Source organism: Pinus tabuliformis, chromosome 5_2, assembly GCF_031772625.1.
Source record: "Pinus tabuliformis cultivar Carrire ecotype Pingquan chromosome 5_2, CPIR1, whole genome shotgun sequence".
In the NCBI taxonomy this organism is placed as follows: Eukaryota; Viridiplantae; Streptophyta; class Pinopsida; order Pinales; family Pinaceae; genus Pinus; species Pinus tabuliformis.
The window spans coordinates 807,688,097-807,706,953 of NC_142306.1; positions in this window are offsets into that span (position 1 = coordinate 807,688,097).

Here is an 18,857-nt window from a genome sequence, read left to right on the forward strand (position 1 = left end):
GGATAATACGGGGTAGAGCTGTCGTGAGATAGCCCTAGCTTGGCAGCTAATTCAACCATCTGTGATTTCGAAAATGCGATCCATGATCTGTAACTATAGCCTATGCTACGCCGAACCTGGCGACTACATGATTGAAAAAGAAAAGGGCAGTTGTTTCACCAGTGTTATCTAATGTAGGCATCGCCTCGGCCCATTTGGTAAAATAGTCAACGACGACTATGATATACCCATGCCCCCCGGTCGAGGTGGGGTTACATGTCATGAAATCGATGCCCCATTTGGCGAAAGGCCCAACAGCAACTATTGGCTGTAAAGGTGCGGGTGGTCTTCTGGTTTTGCTATCAAAAATTTGACAAGCATGGCAACTTCTGACTGCGGTTATGCAATCTTTGAACATGGTTGGCGAGAAGTATCCTGCTCGTAAGATTTTTTGTGTTGTAGCATATCTAGATTGATGCCCCCCACACGCGCCTGAATGACACTCATTCAGGGCTTTTTCGGCCTCCTCATGGGTAATGCACCTTCTCAGAACTGTATCAATACCACGACAGTAAAGCGTATCACCGACGATCATGTAGTCTTTTGCTTGGTATCGTATACATTTCTGTTCTAAGTGAGAGGTGTCAGGCCTGAACTTTTGGGTTTGGAGATAAATGATTATATCTCCATACCACTCATTGCTTGTAGATATCAGAAACAAACTTTTGTCCACGATTGATTCTTCGGATGTTTCATCGTTGGACGACGATCGGAGATCGCACAATATTTCTGCGAAGACTAAAGCTTTCTTTGATTTGGATTTTACAAATTCCAGATCAAACTCTTGAAGGATCGCTATCCATTTTGAATATTTTCCCCCTAGCAACTGTCGCGACAATATATAAGTCATGGGGTTGCAATCTGATAGAATGGTAGTTTTCTGAAAGAGGACATAATGTCGAAATATTTGTATCGCTTGAATAGCAGCGAGTGCTAGCTTTTCAACGTAAGAATATTTGCTTTCTGTATCATTTAAGTTTTTACTTAAATAATATATAGGATGTTCAATTCCATCGACTTCTTGAACTAAAACCATCGCAATGGTCGTATCTGCTGCAGCCAGATACAGGTTAAAATCTCTTTGATAGTCCGGGGCATACATTAATGATGCTTTTACTAGAGAATCTTTCAGAGCATCAAAAGAAGCTTGCGTCACCTGATCCCAAACAAAAGGTACATCTTTTTTCAAAAGACGAGTATAACCTTTAGCAAGTTCTGCGTAATTTGGAATGAACCTCCTCAAAAAGTTTGCTTTCCCTTGGAGTTTCTGAATCTGAAGAAAATTTGAAGGTGGAGGCAAATTAATGATTGCCTGAACCTTGCAAGGGTCGAGACGAATCCCATCCTTAGAGACCACAAAGCCAAGTAAACGACCAGAACCGACGCAAAATACACATTTGTGCGGATTGAGTCTTATCTTGTAGTGTCGGCAACGTAGAAATATCGCTCTTAAATGCTGCGGATGATCAGTCCGCTTTCCCGAATGAGTCGGAAGGTCGTCGAGGTATGGTTGAACAATGTTCTTGATGTCATGGAAGGCATAATTCATTGCCCTCTGAAGCGTCGCCCCTGCGTTCTTTAAACCAAAGGGTAATTTTCGATAAGCGAATGTGCCCCATGGACAAATGAATGCAGTCTTTGACTGGTCCTGTGGGCAGATATTTATTTGATTATACCCAGAAAATCCATTCATGAATGAAAAGATTTCACATCCGGCGCATTCATCAATTATCTGGTCGATGAAGGGTGTAGGGTAGTTGTCTTTCGGACAAGCTTGGTTTACATCCCTATAATCGACACACACTCTGATTGTCCCTTGTTTCTTCATAACAGGGACAATATTCGATACCCAATCGATTAGAGGAACCGGGAAGATGAAACCAGCATGGAGAAGCTTTTCAACTTCTGCTTTTATGGCAGCGGCTTTCTTGGGGTGCACCTGCTGAAGCCGTTGTCTTACTGGTTTGAAATCAGGATACATCTTAATTTCGTGTTCAACGATACTCGAGTCAATGCCTCGCATTTCATCATATGACCAAGCAAAGACATCTCTGAACTCGCGAAAAAGAGCGTTATATATTTCCAGTTCTGAAGGAGAACATCCTTTGCCGACATAAATATTCTCTACAACATTTGTTTTAGTCGAGATATCTATGGCTATAGTCTCTTCAATATTGGATAAGTTTCACTCGGAATCCACCATATTTACAGTATTTGATAGGAATTCAAAAACTGAAGGGTGGTAAAGGTCATGTTGAGTATCTTCTTCATAATCCGGAAGAAGGGAACGATGGTGGCAATCATTCCATGGTGCCCCCTCAATCAACATTGATTGTAGGATTCCTTCGTCAGTCCCATGCACTTTCGACCAAGGATCTAATGGGGTACCATATTCTCTAGACCTATCTACCCAAACGTTTGATGAGCGTTGATTTGGGTTCGCCTCCCATGCCCGAAACATTGATTGCTACAATATTTCTATAGGGCTTGGGGGCAAAACCATTGCATGATCCATGTCGATATCGTCTTCTGAGATCTTCGTGGAAGATATCATGTTGCAGGCTCCTACCAATGCTACTTCCCCTATATAGATTGGAGGTGGAAGTGCGAAAGTTCCCATTAATGTGGGGTCTTTCAGTAGGCCTACTCCGATATCTTGAAGCGAATGGTTGCTTCCATGGATCACGGGAATGCTTCCCGTAACTTGTGAACCATTAGGGAGGAAGTCTTGTTGGTCGACGATCGTAATCCCTCCTTGAAAAGGGAATGCGATCTTCCTAAAATAAGTCGACACTACAGCTGCCATGGCATATATGCACGGTCTTCCCAGTAGGATGTTGTAGTCAAGATTCCCATCGATGACTTCAACATCTATTTCTACTGTTTTTCCCCCCCAGTTCAATCTTCAAGTTATTTAGGATACCGCATGGGGTATAGGTCCTTCCGTCGAATGCTTTCAATGTCGTCGAAGATCGTGACAAGGTCGGAGACCCTAAATTTTTCCAGCAACTCATCGACATAATACCTGTAGATTCCCCCTCATCAATGATTGTTCGGTGAACAGTTTTGTTGAGGGCTTTCACTTGAATAAGGAAGGCTAGTTGAGCTGGTAACTGAGGATAGTATCCTTTGTGGTCGAAGGATACAAGATTGGAATCCTTAGGATCAACCCCACCAATAGCCGATAACAAAGCCTACCTTTGGGATGGACAATTTTGTAGTACTTCAAGAGTCGACATAGTGGATGGCAATTGGGCCAAATCTTCCACTATGTTATAATGCTGCGCCGCTCTGGCGTGAGGATTAAATGTCGACTTGTGTACTACTCCCTTTGGCGGTTTTATTGTTAATTCAGGAATGATGGGCGGTACAACTTCTGTCGAAGTTGTTGTCGAACTACTTGGTTGATCTTTATCCTTGCCGTTCGACAGGTGCGGATTCCCGTAATCTTTGTTCCTTGTCGAAATCAAAGCATCATTCTGCTGTTTTGAAACTGACAACATGAGCACTTGCGACGGGGAAGCATTTCCACTATCAACCAGATTTTGACCTGGATTGGGAAACGGATCAGTTAACACAGCTGAGGTTTGCGAACTTTTGAAGAACTCTCTAAGCTCAGGTTTGTATGGACAATCGGCTGTCCAATGATCCTCGTCACATATCATGCATGGAATTTTTGGTTTCCCTTTCCTAGGAGGGTTTGAAGAAGTTTTTTAAGGGGATGACTCGCCCTGTTTCTTCTTCTTCCCTTTGTTTTGCTTCTTCTTGCTTCCTGGTTGATTGGTTTCTTTGCCTTTATCTGCTGATACGGCATTTACTTCCGAAGCAAGAATCTCTTCTTTTGCATTTTGATCTGAAGTCTTACGGGCTTTCTTAGACGAAGCCTTTGTCGATTTCGTGTTTGTCGTGCCAATCACACCATCGTCGACATGAGAGTCATTGTTTGATTTAGGAGGAGGAGGAATTGAGAATTCCGGTCTAGGGGCGTCAGGTATTTTGTCGTAGAGAGTGCTAGACTGAGTATAGACTAAGTCTAGATATTGTGCACGAGCAATAACTTGCTCCTCCGTTACGACTCCCCCCTTGGCCACATCTTCTGTTATAGCAGGAAGTAACGACTTTATAAACCATTCAGCTAACAGCTGATCGGGAACGTACGTTTTCACCATCCTACGACGACGACGCCACTCATGTATATGATCGGATATATGAGTGGCCGTTGTGTGCTTGAAGTTGGTTAAGATTCTGTTCCCATTTCATACCTTATCGGTAATTGAAAATGGGTTAAGAAATTCGTGGCTAGGGAGCTGAAATTGTCGAATGAGGCTCTAGGTAATTCAATATACCATTTAGCCGCTGGACCCGTTAACGTCCTCTGAAAGAGGTGAAGCCTTATCAAATCATCGTTTAAGGTGTTTGATGAACATCATAGATGAAAGGTCATCACGTGATTCGATGGATCTTCACCCGGATTTCCATTAAATTTAGGAATGTCCGAAGGAAGTTTGTGAGAAATCGTTGGCCACCAAGGGGCGTAAGTAATTGGATCGTTTGTTAATCGGTGTAAATCGGGTAACTCTAAAGTTGCCACGAATGGTAGCTGTTGATTCAGGTTAGGTGAAGCATACCCAGGGTACGATGGAATTGCCTGAGCAGTTGGCCTTTGCATACCAGCATAATGCAATTGATGTTGGTATGACTGATACGGTTGGTGGACTTGACCACTGTAAAGCGGTTGGTTTTGACCGTTTTGAATATACGGTTGTCCATTGTTCGCAAAGATCTGCTGCTCAGAACCTTGGTACACTTGCTGGAATTTTGGTTGTTGGTATTGCACCAGCCACGGTTGTGAAGCCATGTTCTGTTGTGCTATACTAACCGTTGGACCAAGGTGTGGGGTAATTGTACCCGTTTGGACCTGTGTCGCCCCACCAGTTGGCGATTGTGGTTGTGTCACAAGGTCAAGGGGTTGTTGCATTACAACCTGAGAAATCTAAGGCTCATATACAACAAGCATCGCTTGAACTTGTGACACTGTTACAATAGCTGGTGTGGTCGGGATGTTTGACATAGGTACACATTGTTGCATAGAATACACAACCCTTGGTTGTTGCGGTAGCATAGGTACCCAACCACTTGATGTAACTCCAGTATAACCTGAATACTATTGTGATCTCCCGTATGGATACCCTCCTGGAGGGGTAATGAAAGGGCATACTGCCCCCCATACGGTAGCAATCCGGAACTCAAGGGGATTGTTTGTCCTTGGGGACTGGATGTTGGGTTGTGTTATATTCTTTCCACGACTAACCGACGTAGTTAAACGGGGGGTTAGAGGGGGCCGGGAGCCCCCCTTCGTTGTGCCGATTGCGCAGCGGGGGGGTCACAGGGGGGGCGGCAGCCCCCCCTGTCCGGGGGGTTTGAGGGGGGTGGGTAGCCTACCTATGGTTGGGCGAACCTACCTATGGTTTTGTGCATGATTTTCGCACATGGTATTGGACGCGATGGTTTTTCGGTCCATGGTATTGGATGCTTCGGCATGTATAAATATGTATTGTAACATTGAAAGGAACATAATGAAAAATCAAGCTGGTAGTCCCGGTTTTGGGATCCAGGGAAAAATCTCTTTGCATATGTGTTTTATGGGTTATGCTCTCGCATTGTTTATTTTCTTTGTTTAAGAATTCATATGCAGGTAATTTCTGTACAGGGTTAAAACCTACATTTGGTATCAGAGCTATTTTGGCTTCAAGGGGACGCCTTTGTTGCTGAGGGGTTTCGCTCGGGCCTATGGTAGACCCTGTTCAGTGGGAGATCTGCAAGATCGATTCTGGTGGTGAAAGAAGATGGCGAGCAGTGGAAAGATCGAGATTGAGAAGTTCAATGGTCAGAGTTTTGAGTTGTGGAAACTCAAGATGGAGGATCTGTTGGTCGATAAAGATCAGTGGATCGCGGTAGATCCGGGTACTAAACCATCGGGAGTGACCGATGAAGAATGGAAAAAATTGGATCGGAAGGCAAAGAGCACAATACGATTGTGTGTCTCAGATTCAGTATTGCTGAATGTATCAGGGGAAGCTACGGCAAAGGATTTTTGGCTCAAGTTAGGGACTTTGTACCAATCTAAGTCTCTGGTGAATAAACTGTTCCTGCGGAAAAAGCTGTATAACCTGAGGATGAAATATGGAGACTCGGTGACAGAGCATCTGAATGCGTTTAATACTGTGGTAAGTCAATTATTATCTGTTGATATTAAAATTTCAGATGAAGATAAGTGCATCAGTCTATTGTGTTCTCTACTAGATTCGTGGGATAGTCTGGTTATTGCAATAGGTAGCAATGCAACTGCTTTGCAGTTTGATGAAATAGTCTCAGCCTTGTTGACGGAAGAGATGAGACGGAAGAATATGGACAACCAGAATGGTGATGCCTTGTCTGTATGAGGACGGTCCCAGAACAGAAACAAAAATAAGTCATCGAGTGGGAGATCTAAATCTAGAGGGAGATCTAAATCTCCAGGAAAACCTACAAAGGTGGTGTGCTGGAAATGCAGAAAGGAAGGGCACTTCAGAAGGGATTGTAAATCTAAAGCTCCTGATAAAGGAAAGGGATCTGATGATGCTCCTTCTGCAGAGGCGAAAACCACCTCAGATGAAGGTGGGGATGTGTACTTGGCTTCTTCAAGTACACATGTAGATCATGAGGCATGGTTGATTGACTCAGGTGCATCCTTTCACTTCACTCCCCATAGAGAGTGGTTCTGCGAGTATGAGAAATACGATGGTGGTGATGTCTTCTTAGGAGATGATAGGAAGGCTAGAATCATTGGTCGGGGAAAATTAAAGTTGAAGTTGCAAGGTGGAAGGGTTAGAACACTTCCGGGTGTTCTACATATTCCTGCATTAGCCAGAAATCTGATTTCTGTAAGCAAGTTGGATGATGCAGGTGTAAAGACGGTGTTCGAGAAAGATACCTGCAAGATCGTTCGAGGAGCACTGATATTAATGCGGGGAGTTCGGATTGGAACTCTGTACAAGCTGCAAGGTAGCACTGTTGTTGATGGGTGCAATAGTTCTATGGTTCCTAGAAATGGAGTAGAAAATCTAGTGGTCTCTGGAGAGAAGACCATGTTGTGGCATCAAAGGCTTGGACATATTGGAGAGAAGGGCCTTCGAATACTTCATGGTAAAGGTATGGTAGAAGGTATGAATGATAGCTCTCTGGATTTTGATTTCTGTGAAAATTGTGTGTATGGGAAGCAGAATCGAGTGAGTTTCCCCTCTGGTGGTAAGAGGATGAAACAGATATTAGAGCTTGTGCACAGTGATGTGTTTGGACCTATGAAGGTTCCATCACTGGGTAAGTCTGTGTACTATGTATCATTCATAGATGACTTCTCAAGGAATACATGGATATATTTCCTTAAGAAGAAATCTGAAGTCTTTGACAGGTTTAAAGAATTTAAGGCTCTGGTGGAAAATCAGACAGAGAAGAAGATAAAGGTGCTGAGGACAGATAATGGTGGAGAATTTTGCAGCAAGGAATTTGAAGAATTTTGTAAGAAGTGTGGTATACCACGGCATAAGACTACTCCATATACACCTCAGCAAAATGGAGTCGCAGAAAGAATGAACAAGACGTTGATGGAAAGGGCAAGAAGCATGCTCAGTGGTGCCGGGTTAGGACAGGAATTCTGGGCAGAGGCAGTGGATACTGCACGTTACCAGATCAACAGATCACCCTCATCAGCGTTGGAGGATAAGACTCCACAAGAAGTATGGACTGGTAAGAAACCCTCTCTTTCACATCTGAGGGTATTTGGATGTGATGCATATGTACATGTTCCAAAGGAGAAATGAACCAAGTTGGATAGTAAATCTGAAAAGTGCATCTTTATTGGGTATAAGGATGGTTTAAAGGGTTATAAGCTTTGGAACTCAGTCACACGGAAGGTTGTGTACAGCCGAGATGTGGTGTTCAGAGAGGTAAAAGATGTTATTCAATCTGAAGTCCAACCAAAGGAACCTGAGAAGATAGAGTTTGAGCCAAAGGAGAAAGAATCAGACTCTGCAGCAGAGGAGGAATCAGAAGATGAAGAGCCACAAACTCCGGCTGTGAGAAGATCATGTCGAGAAAGAAGGCAGCCAGAAAGGTATAGTCCATCTGCTTTCAGTTCAAATTTTGCTTTGTCTGTTACTGATGATGATCCCAGAACTGTGAAGGAAGTAGTGGATTCAGAGGATGGAAAACTCTGGAAAGAGGCCATGGTTGATGAAATGGCATCTTTGCACAAAAATGAGGCTTGGGATCTGGTAGAGTTGCCGGCTGGAAGGAAACCCATTGGCAGCAAATGGGTGTTCAAGAAGAAGACTAATGCAGAAGGAAAGGTGGAGAAATACAACGCTCGGTTGGTAGCAAAATGTTATTCCCAGGTGCCGGGAATTGATTTTGGTGATATTTTTTCTCCTGTTGCCAAGGTAGCTTCTATTAGATTACTTTTATCTGTTGCTGCTGCTTGATTTTGAGGTAGAACAGATGGATGTGAAGGCAACATTTCTTCACAGGGATTTGGAAGAGGAAATCTACATGAGGCAACCTGAAGGCTTTGCGGTGAAGGGTAATAAAGAACTGGTATGCAAGTTAAAGAAGTCTCTGTATGGGTTAAAACAGTCACCAAGGATGTGGTATCAGAAATTTGATACATTTATACGGGGACTTGGCTTCACCAGAAGCAAAGCAGATCATTGTGTGTATTTTAAATTAATTGGTGACCGTGTTATTTATCTGGTCTTGTATGTGGATGATATGTTGCTGGTTGGAAATGACAAAGAAATTATCCAGGATTTGAAGACCCAATTGTCCTCCAAATTTGACATGAAAGATCTTGGTGCTGCAAACTATATTTTGGGCATGGAAATTAAAAGAGATCGGGCAAAGAGGAAGCTCTGGTTAAACCAGAGGAAGTATGTCGAGACAATACTGCAGAGGTTTAATATGCAGGATAGTAAACCGGTGAAGGTTCCTATTCTTGTAGGTGTGAGGTTATCTACTGAACAGTGTCCCAAGACACAAGAAGAGGAAGAGGACATGTCCCGTGTTCCATATGCAAGTGCAGTCGGTAGCCTGATGTATGCAATGGTCTATACTAGACCAGACATTGCACATGCAGTGGGAGTATTGAGCAGGTTTATGTCAAAACCTGGGAAGGAGCACTGGACAGCAGTGAAGCGGGTTTTCAGGTATTTGCATGGCACTAGTGATTATGGTTTGTGCTACCAAGGAAGACCAGGATTGGACAGAGTGTTGGATATTCATGGTTTTGTTGATGCAGACTGGGCTGGAGATCTGGATCAGAGAAGATCTACAAGTGGGTATGTGTTTAACCTATTTGGAGGTGCAGTCAGTTGGATGAGTAAGAAACAATCTGTAGTGGCACTATCAACTACAGAGGAAGAATACATGGCAACCACTCATGAAGCAAGGAAGCAGTTTGGTTGCAGAGATTGTGTTCAAGTATGGGGTTAGTACAGGGAGCTATAAGAATAGACTGTGACAGCCAAAGTGCAATTTTCTTGGCAAAGAACCCTGCTTATCATTCAAAGACAAAGCACATTGATGTTCAGTATCACTTTGTGAGGGATATGATAGAAGACAAAAAGGTGTTGCTGGTAAAGGTGGACACTTTGAAGAATACTGCAGATGCATTTACAAAATCTGTGAGCTCTGAGAAGTTCTCTTGGTGTAGAGAAAAAATGGGTGTTTCAAGGCTGGAAAAATGACTAAGCTCTCCTGTGGCCCCCTGTGGAAAGAAAACAACAAGTGGGAGATTGTTGGGTTGTGTTATATTCTTTCCACGACTAATCGACGTAGTTAAACGGGGGGTTAGAGGGGGGCGGTAGCCCCTCTTTGTTGGGCCGATTGCGCAGCGGGGGGGTCACAGGGGGGGCGGCAGCCCCCCCTGTGCGGGGGGTTTGAGGGGGGCGGGTAGCCCCCCTCTACGAGGTCCGGAGCAGCGCCCCGAGAAAAAAAAATTTGGACCCTATATTAGGTTGGGCGAACCTACCTATGGTTTTGTGCATGATTTTCGCACATGGTATTGGACGCGATGGTTTTTCGGTCCATGGTATTGGATGCTTCAACATGTATAAATATGTATTGTAACATTGAAAGGAACATAATGAAAAATCAAGCTGGTAGTCCCGGTTTTGGGATCCAGGGAAAAATATCTGCGCATATGTATTTTATGGGTTATGCTCTCACATTGTTTATTTTCTTTGTTTAATAATTCGTATGCAGGTAATTTCTGTACAGGGTTAAAACCTACACTGGATTTCCCAAATTGACCTCCAAATGGGTTAATCTGGCGAGTCTCAACATAAGAGTTGCCGGATATTATTCCTGAGGAACAAACTGGAACTGACCACACTGTCGAAATAGTCCCTGGGTGGACTCCTTCTAGCTGTTGTGAGCTAGTTGGGACAGATGGTACGTCGGCAAACATTGTCAGAGTGATGGCAGGGGCTTCTGTTGTCGCTGTGTCATTCGACACAGTCCTATATGTTGACAGTTGTTCACACATTTTGAGTCTATCCAATAAATTGCCTAGCGATTCTACAGGAACTTCCACTGGTGATGGACTAACTTCTTATGTCGAAGGAAATAGAGTGACCCCGACCCCAAAATGATTTGGAGTGCTTGCTTGCGGATCTTCTACAATTTCCTCTATTGCAATCAAACCAGGTGGAAGGGGAAGACCGTCAGGTCCGTAAAATATTTCTGGTGCCGAAGAAGGGGTTGAATCGACAGCGATAGTTGTTTGAGGAGCAAGACTCTCTGAACCGGTTACAGATGGAACTGGTTCAGTAACGCAAGTATTTGCTTCCAGACTAGGATCAGTGTTACTGTCCCTCTGCGGCTGTTGAACTTCTTCTATAGAGGCAGGGTTTCCAGAAATTTTTGGAGTAACCGGAATCTCATATGTCGTTGGAACACTTGTTCTAACTTTGATAGGAGATTTCGAACCGGTTAAACAAGTTCGCTTGTCCGTACTGTTTTCGATTCCGGAGACAAAGACGGTTGACTCGTAAGCCTCCATGAACGACGGGGTTTCAATTGAATTTCTTCCACGATTGCGGATTACTCGATCAACCAAAATACAAAAGGGGAAAGTGTGTTTCCGAATTAAATGAATTTTTTAGACGCTTTTAGACACAACTTGCTTTTTCACTTTTAAAGAGTCGAGAAAAAGCTAAAGATGACTCTAGTCTCCTTCGATGTTTTAACGAGCCCGAAGTGAAAAATGCTCGGATGGACTTTTTCTATTATAGAGTCTGAAAAAGGACAAAAGAAACTACTCTGGAGTTCTAGGCAGAGGGTGTGCAAAACTTTTCGCAAAACCGCAGAATACTTTTTAGGGTACGGGCGGTCGATCTTCCTGAATGCTGTGTTCAGTGCATTGCGATCAGTAGGGCGACCGACACGGCTTCCTAAGGATAAAGGTTTTATGCCTATAAGGGTCTCCCAATATATACGCGACGGTACGTGGGAGCACAATCCGTACTGGCACTATCGTCCCTCAGGAGGAATCACCCACCATCCACGAGATTGACAGTCACCAGGCTTTACGATGCCGGAACACATCTCTAGCCTAGACCTCTATGTTGTGTGTTATGTTGCAAAGCATTTTTAAGTTCATTCAATTTATTTTAGGTTGATCTTTTTAGAAGTTTGCTTTCAAGGTTCACCACGAGATGTATGATACAATTCCTAAATGCAGTCTAAAGATGATAAGCAAGCTTTATATCTTTTCAACTTTGAAAATCCTAGCTACTAAGGGAAAAGAAAGACAGCATCTTTTCTCAAAGAGAAATCAGCACACTCTAATGCACTTTCCCTAAATCAAACATGCAAACTATCAAGATGCAAATGCACAATGCAGGTGTTTGTTTTCCGCTTTCTTAGTATTGATGCCTACACAGAAAGCTTTTTGTACAACTTTGAATTTGCTTTTAAATGACAAGTACAAACAAGTTTTCTTTTTCGAAATCAGAAAGGGTAGAAGAGATTACAACACTTAACGATTTTCGAAATTAATACTTGTTTCGACGCTTAAAAGAGACAAACTCAAACCAATAAGCAAGAGTAAATGTATAATCAACTGCAAACAGCCAATGAACTCTCTCCTAAGATCACAATCAACAGATCTGAATCAAGGGCTACAGGATGATTATTTCACTCATGCAAAGGAAAACTGAAAATGATGCCACAAACACATAAAAAGACTCACAGTCTTTTTGTACAAAAGGAGACGGAATCTAAGCAGAGAAAAGGAGTTATCATACTGGTACCTATGCTGGTTACAGGCTGCAAAAATCAGAGATCAAAACAAGGCAAAACAGAGCAGAGAACCCCAGCTGCACAAGGCCAAACTGGTTCAGCGCAACCTCAACACAGGGGTTTTGACATTCAGCGCAGGTAGCCTTCACGGGACCTGCGTTGAAATGTAGAACCTCTTCACAGCTGTCACGCTAAAGGAGAAACGAGAGTTTCTCACTGGGTTCTGGGTCACAGATTGTTATTTAATCTACTGTTTCAGGCCAAATAAAAGCAACAAGCAAGGTACAATCAAAGGGATGCTTTGAGGGAGTACTAAGATCTATCACAAAGGATCATCAAATCATTTGTGGGTCCATTGTTCAGTTCATAGACAAGTCCAGTGATTGGATCAAAGCAGCAACTGTCTACTTTGCATCCGGGAATAGCAGATGCAGTTCGATTGTTGTTGTCGAGTCTATGAAACAAACAATGATAGAGACACAAATAAAATGACTAAACAAATCTCCCCAGCGGAGTCGCCAATTTGTTGTGGGGAAAAATGCCTATGCAGGACGATCCTATCCACCTAAGGTGTGAAAGTGCCTTAGCAACAAACAGAGACAGCTATTCTAGTATTCTTCCTTTATGAATTAAGAATGAAGAGAGATAGATGGACTAACCGGTGTCTTCTGTTTTTCCCTCGATCCGGTCTCTCTTCTCTTTGAGGGTTCCCAGCTACTTGCCTTCTCGCTCGCCCAGCTTCAAGAGGTTTCTGCAAGATCACAAGAAGAGAACACTACACAAGACATGGATTCATATTCATAACTAGTTCAGGATTAGAAATAAACTAAACATACTAATGTAATCATACATCAAAAATACATCAGTATATAGGAGAAACCAAGATAGCTTTATTGATGAATAACAAGGTTCAGGAAGAGATACAACCTAGAGGGCTCCAATCCAACATCTCCTTCCCAGCAAATGGAATTCCTATCTTCACCCCCTTCAAAGCATTAAGCACCCAATGATTCCAATCTCAAACCAACAGCAATTCTTTGCAATAACAAAATTCCAGCCCCCAGATCTCATGGAGGAGAGATCCATATATAGATGTTTGGAGAGAGGATGAGTCAGCTTGAGATCTGACTTGTGTCCTCTCCCTCTGTCGGTTCTTGATTCCACTTGGAGGTTCTTGCTTCCACTTGGAGATTTGGAACCTCTTACTCATCACCAGTCGAATTCCTTGAGGCAAGTGTCATTAAGGAAGATTTTGGAAGCTTCCTGGGTTCTGACACCTTGTGGAATGAACTTGCCACATGTAAACTCTCGCTCAGCGCAGGTAGCCAGTGTTGCCTTTGACATTCAGCGCAGGTAGCCAGTGTTGGCTTTGACATTCAGCGCAAACAGCTAGTGGAGCCACTAAATTGATCCTGAATTGACTTGTTTTTGAGCAGTTTCTGGTGGAGAACTTCTGTGAATTGCTATGGTTTGTTAGCCTTGTTCCTCTAGGGGTAGGAACAACATGTTTACGGACTTTGGATCCCTTGGATTGTGGACATTTCATGCTCAATGCTGTAAGGCACAAAAATTTCTATAACACGGGGTCTTAAAAACTCATTCAAACTTCGGCCAAAGTACAAGTCGGTCCATGTGAAAAGATGTTCTGATGTCGAACATGGAAAGGCATCGCCTGATTACCAACTAATGATGTAAGCTGTTAACAGGCACGAGAGGAATCACTAATGATGATGATGACCCTCAAGGTACTGCAGTACAATTCACCTGGTGTGAATACATGAGTCGATTTCGAACACCACGCAAAATCTTTCGGTCGAAGGCCATTGATGTAAACCTGTCGCCGGAAGTGAGAAACTTGCCATTGAGGCATGCAAGCTTCAAAGTACTGGAAGGGTTGTTCCTAAGTCGACTTCTTGGATAATGAGTTGATGTCGACAAGAAGTGACCCATCGTAGGAGGGCCTTAATGAATCCCACATCTACGACATGAAACGGAGAAAATGATTGTGGAGGTGAAAACAATCTGATGATACAAGGTTCAGGGTGGCGGTCATGAAAGAATGAAGCTTGAAGGTATTGTAGCGAATGAGACACAAGCTGGGTTGGTGAATTCTCTGAGTGACTTCTCTTGAACATATCGGCGACACTAAAATCGATTGGTAGCGTTAACCCCAAAAGTGAATGGTATGGTGGACCAATGGTGATATGACCGGTGAACGAAATAACCCGACCTGACTCAATCATGGTGATGGAGTGAAAGTATCATGTTCAAGAGCGACCTACTACCAATAAAATTTCTTCAAGTTTTCTTCCCAATTTTCCCCAGTCATTTCTGACCAGTACCTCTTTATTTTTGTCAAGCTTAAGGAGGATAACATATGCTTGTTCTATAATTTTCCCTTCTGGAAAACCTGTCGCTATGTTTTAACGAGCCTAACGACAGTGAGACTCGCTCTTGTCTCCATGGACAAGTTTGTCGTTATTGTTTTAACAAGTTTAACGACAAGGATAACTCGGTTCTTTTCAATTTAAGAGAGTCTGAAAAGAGACGGAAAGGAAACTCCAATGTTCCCTTTTCGTAATATAATACCTTAAGTCCGAAAAAGTATAAAACAATGCTAAAGGGATGACTTTTTGATAGTTTTAACGAGCCGAACAAGACAAACGCTCAATCTTTTTGTGTAATAATCCCTCAGGTCCAAAAAGTTTAAAACCTAGAGGAGGGATGGCACTTCCAATCACTTTAATGAGCTGGAGAGGCCAATTTCTCGGTAATATTTTCATATTTTACGAGTCAGATGAAAAGAGCTTAAAGGAGACTCGTTTTTTAAGGAATGAGTGATGTTTTCGGATAGCAGCTGGTTCTAGGTAAGGTTTGGAATTTTTTAAATCTCGGTAGTGTAAAGAAGGTGGCTAATAGGATCACTCATCGCAATTGTTCCTCAAAATGGGTAAACAATCAAATGGAGGCATATGATCGGCTAAAAAAGAGTGGAGGTGATGGTAAGAACATGACCAAGGCTCAAAAGATGATAATAATGCGATCGCAATGGTTATTTACCTGAGGTGGCTTCATTTTTTAATGAGATTAAACTCTGGTGGAACATATGCTCATTGCTAGGTTTATTTTTAATGAGCTTGAACTTCGCATAAAACTGCTCGTGCCAGTCGTATAATAAGGATGTCTCATCGATAAGTTCATTTTTTAGGGAGATTTCCCCATTCGAAACTTTGCTCCAGAGCCTTTTGCATGCAAGCTAGGAATGACCAACTATTGTCCTAGGGGTTAATTAACTACTGGGGTTAGGTAGGAAAACTCTTCCTTTACTTTTCCGGTGCCATTTGGCCCCTGCAAAGGTGAATGGTCGATCAGACCAATCACCTAACTTAAGCAGTTGAAGTCAGCAAAACTATAGGGTTAGAGTTACGTTGGTCACTTTCACTTGTGTACAAAAGGTTTGCATGCCCCCAAGTATAGCGAAGTAGAGATTCCAGATTACCCTTCAATTTGCAGACAAAAGACTTGCTCTGTCGAGAAGGCATACCTTCTGATGGAGGTATCTTATTCCAATCTAATCCCATTTTCCTAAACGGATGGGTGTGTCAGACTAGTCATATATCCTCCACAGAAACATACCCTATACCTGAAGTTTTCCTGCCGAAACAGACCAGGGTGCATGCCCCCTGGGTTTCAGTCACAATCACTGAATCACTTGCGCTCATCAAGTGGATGGACTGGAGATTGATGAGACATTTCTTGCATAAAAAGACTAGTTAGGGATGGCATTTGACTATTAGCTATGTGTGAACCAGGGAATGAAAGTTGGTTTACGAGTTGGACCACTCTACCTTCATGCAGAAAACACATCACTTGAAAGAGTGAGGAAACAATAGCTCCCATGCTATAAATGTAGTCACATCTAAGGAGAAGATTGTAATCTAAAGGTCCTTGGACTACCATCATGTTCAGATAAACGGTTTTCCTTCTCAAAGTTATAAATAAATTTGGAAGGATCCCTAATAGTCGACTGGTTCCTTTGTCAAATCTTGCCATATTTCTCATCTCAGGCAGAAGCGATGGCAAACCAAGCGCTTTCCAAGCAGTTGAGGAAAGGATACTCACAGAAGCCCCTTCATCTATGATAGTACCGACCATGACCATTCTGTAAGCTTGTACTATGATTCATAATGGTACATTAGATGGTAGATGGGGTCTGCTTAGTAGATTCCAATCGAATGAAATGACTAGGTTGCTTGGAGGTGGGACCAAATAAACGACCGGATAAATCTCTGACGAACTTCCTTCATGTGGTAAAGGAACGGGTAGATTTCCCCCATGTTCATCGGAGTCTATGTTTACGAAAAGAATTTGAATGGTGTCATTCTCATTCTCTTTGGTGACGGTATCATCTGAAGGTGGGTCCTCTGAAGACAAGATCGGGTCAACTTCCATCTCGACCTGTTGACTTTGGTCCGATGTGGACTCAAAGGGTTTATCTTCAATGATAGGTGCTTCAACCGACAACAAAGGTGTGTCAGTCAGATTTTCAACTAGCAATGGACTCGACAAGAGTTTCTTGTATCCAGGAGGAAGTCGCTACAGTGATGCAAGATGGTTAACCAAGACTCTTTTAGCTTCGTCCAGGAAGGGACAACGGTGGAGGGCATGATCACCTTCACACAGTCTGCAAGGAAATTTAGATCTTCCTTTCTGTCCATTGACTTCATTTTCACTAGTTGACGGGGTACTCTCAACATGATTGTCAGAGGTTGATGACACTGGACTGTGCAAGCGAGGAGACCAGTCCCTTAAGATCTGTGGGATGCAAGGACAATCTCGTTGATAGTGGTCCCCTTTGAAAATGACACATGGGGATTTAGGTTTGGATGGTGCAGTGTGTGGATTTTCGCTAGACAATGTATGTTTGCCCCTTTTTTCCATTGGCTCCTTCTTCTTCTTCTCCTTCCCTTTCTTCTTCTTCTCAGTTACTTGGTTTTTAGTTTTACCAAGAAAAGAGGAAGAAGGAGAGGGAGAAACAAATGAAGTAGAAGGTTGGGGGGTAAATCTAGTATCATCTGGTTGTTGATTTGATTGCTTAGGAATCACGGTGCTTTGAACGACAGAGGTCAAGAAAAGCCATACCGGCAGGCCAATTGTCAGTCCTGGAAGGGACAATATGGCCATATGAGGTGCACCAACATCTCCCCAAGAGGAGAAAGGACTAGGATTTCCCCCAAGGGGAAATCCTTGGTTGGTGGGCTCCATTTTCTCAACCTAAGATCAACGAGGGAACAGGGATGTTATTCCGATTAAAATAAATTTTATGATGCTTTGACACAACTTGTTTTTTCAATTTTTAAGAGTCGAGAAAAAGCTAAAGATGACTCTAGTCGCCTTCGATTTTTAATGAGCCTGAAGTGACAAGTGCTCAAATGGACCTTTTCTTTTAAGCAATATGAAAAGGAACGAAAGTGAATAATCTAGAAATCTAGACAGAGGGATTACCAAACCAATCGCAAAACTACAAAATACCTTTTACGGTATGGCAGGCAATCTTCCCGAATGTTGTTTTCAGTGCATTGCGATCGATAGGGCAGTAGACACAGCTTCCTAAGGATAAAGGATATAGCCTATTGTGGTCTCCCAATATATACTCGACGGTACGTGGGAGCACAAGTCTGTATTGGCACTTGTCGTCTCAAAGAGGAGGAATCACCCAACCTATGATGAAAGCGATAGTTACCAGGATTTATGACACCGGAATACGTCTCTAGCCTAGACTTCTAAATGTTGTCCGTTAGGTTCCAAAGCGTTTTTACGTTCATTGAAATTTATTTTACAGTTGATCTTTCTTAAGAAGTCTGCCTTTAAGGTTCACTGCATGATGTAGATATACAATTCCTAAATATGCAATCTAAGATGATAAATAGTCATTTACTCTTCTTTTTGCAATGAAAATCCTAGCTACTAAGGAAAGAGAAGCGAAATTATTTCAACATAGAGCAGAGAGCACACACTAGATGCACTGTCCTAAATCAAAATCAACAAGCAGTCTAAATGCAAATGCACATGCATGTATTTGTTTTCCGCTTTCTTAATGTGTGGATGACAAAAAGAATGCTAAGTACAAATCTGAACTATCTTTTCTTTCAAAGCGACAGTACTAACAATTTTCTCTTCAAAAGACGAAAGGAAGACAAGAAGACACTTTTTGATTTCAAATTCAAAAGACGAAAGGAAGACTAAGATGACACTTTGCGATTTCGAATTCAAAAAACGAAAGCAAGGCTAAGAGCGACATTTTCAACTTCAATTTGAAAACTACTTTTAACACTTGAAATACTATTAATTCAAATCAAATACAAGAGTAACAGTGTAATCAACCATCAAAAAGAGTAGGATTCTTTTCTTTGACTGAAAACGACACTTGCGACACTTTCAAATCAAAAGACGATAGTTCGACTAAGCTACTTTTTGTAAAG